The sequence below is a fragment of the Petromyzon marinus genome, unplaced genomic scaffold (assembly GCF_048934315.1).
Source record: "Petromyzon marinus isolate PM22_M1 ecotype Great Lakes invasive population unplaced genomic scaffold, UKy_Petmar_22M1.pri1.0 PM_G_Scaffold_26, whole genome shotgun sequence".
NCBI lineage: Eukaryota > Metazoa > Chordata > Hyperoartia > Petromyzontiformes > Petromyzontidae > Petromyzon > Petromyzon marinus.
In genome coordinates, this window is record NW_027422828.1 from 1,055,001 (window position 1) to 1,057,500 (window position 2,500).

The window sequence follows — 2,500 nt, forward strand, 5'->3', positions numbered from 1 at the left end:
CATTTGCAGCAGAAATGCATGTGCAGTCAAAAAATTGAATATTTTTCACGGATAGACCCCGTGAAACGCTAGAAATTGGCGGGGATGTGTCTCTTGTGGCTCACGGGGCTGTTAGGGTGGCACAGAAATCCCTCGGAATGGGAAAAAACGGGTCATTTTCGTGTCGCCACATTGCATGCGAACCGCATGAAACTTCCAGAGGCATTTGCAGCAGGAATGCATGTGCACTCAAAAAATGTGATATTTTTCACGGAGAGACCCCGTGAAACGCTAGAAGTGGGCGGGGATGTCTCTCTTGTGGCTCACGGGGCTGTTAGGGTGGCACAGAAATCCCTCGGAATGGGAAAACGGGTCATTTTCGTGTCGCCACATTGCATACGAACCGCATGAAACTTCCAGAGGCATTTGCAGCAGGAATGCATGTGCACTCAAAAAAGTGAATATTTCTCACGGATAGACCCCGTGATACGCTAGAAATTGGCGGGGATGTCTCTCTTGTGGCTCACGGGGCTGTTAGGGTGGCACAGAAATCCCTCGGAATGGGAAAACGGGTCATTTTCGTGTCGCCACATTGCATGCGAACCGCATGCAACTTCCAGAGGCATTTGCAGCAGAAATGCATGTGCAGTCAAAAAAAAATTGATATTTTTCACGGATAGACCCCGTGAAACGCTAGAAATTGGCGGGGATGTGTCTCTTGTGGCTCACGGGGCTGTTCGGGTCGCACAGAAATCCCTGGGAATGGGAAAACGGGTCATTTTCGTGTTGCCACATTGCGTACGAACCGCATGAAACTTCCAGAGGCATTTGCAGCAGGAATGCATGTGCACTCAAAAACTTCTATATGTTTCACGGATAGACCCCGTGAAACGCTAGAAATTGGCGGGGATGTGTCTCTTGTGGCTCACGGGGCTGTTAGGGTGGCACAGAACTCCCTCGGAATGGGAAAAGGGGTCATTTTCGTGTTGCCACATTGCATAGGAACGCCATGAAACTTCCAGAGGCATTTGCAGCAGAAAGGCACGTGCACTCAAAAATTTTAATATTTTTCACGCATAGACCCCGTCAAACGCTAGAAGTTGGCGGGGATGTCTCTCTTGTGGCTCACGGGGCTGTTAGGGTCGCACAGAAATGCCTCGGAATGGGAAAACGGGTCATTTTTGTGTGGCCACATTGCATAGGAACGGCATGAAACTTCCAGAGGCATTTGCAGCAGGAATGCATGTGCACTCAAAAACGTCTATATTTTTCACGGATAGACCCCGTGAAACGCTATAAATTGGCGGGGATGTCTCTCTTGTGGCTCACGGGCGCTGTTAGTTAGGGTCGCACAGAAATCCCTCGGAATGGGAAAAGGGGTCATTTTCGTGTTGCCACATTGCGTACGAACGGCATGAAACTTCCAGAGGCATCTGCAGCAGAAATGCATGTGCACTCAAAAACGTCTATATTTTTCACGGATAGACCCCGTGAAACGCTAGAAATTGGCGGGGATGTGTCTCTTGTGGCTCACGGGGCTGTTAGGGTCGCACAGAAATCCCTCGGAATGGGAAAACGGGTCATTTTCGTGTTGCCACAATTGGCATACGAACGGCATGAAACTTCCAGAGGCATTTGCAGCAGAAATGCATGTGCACTCAAAAACGTGAATATTTTTTCACGGATAGACCCCGTCAAACGCTCGAATTTGGCGGGGATGTTTCTCTTGTGGGTCACGGGGCTGTTCGGCTCGCACAGAACTCCCTTGGTCCACCTGATTCGTGCATACAGGCAGCAACTAAAACTCTGTAAACCTGCTGTGAGGACATCTAAACAGTGGACCAGTGAGGCTGTGGAAGATTTGCGGGCGTGCTTAGACTGTACTGACTGGGATATGTTCACGACTGCTACCAATAGTCTGGATGAACTCACAGAGGCTGTGTACATCAGCTTCTGTGAGGACTGCTGTATCCCAACACGTACCAGGGTGAACTTTAACAACAACAAGCCCTGGTTCTCAGCAAAGCTCAAAAGGTTGAGGTTGGAGAAGGAGGAAGCGTTTAGGAGTGGGGATAGAGACAGATTCAAGGAGTCGAAGAACAGGTTTAGCAAAGCGGTGAGAGAGGCTAAACGACTGTACTCAGAGACACTAAAACACCAGTTCTCTACTAACGACGCTGCTTCTGTCTGCCAAAGGGCTCAGGCACATCATCAACTACAAACCCAGAGCGCCCCACACCACTAACGACTCCCGCCTAGCCAACGACCTGAACGAGTTCTACCGTAGATTTGAAAGACAATTGGACTGTCCTGAACCACCCCTTCCCACCCAAGAGGCCCCATCCCCCACCCATACTACAGAAACGACTCTCTCCTTTCAGGAGGGAGAAGTTAATGGGCTTTTCAAGAGGCAGAATCCACGCAAAGCAGCCGGGCCGGACTCTGTCTCTCCAGCCACCCTCAGGCACTGCGCTGACCAGCTGTCTCCGGTGTTCACCAACATCTTTAACACCTCCCTGGA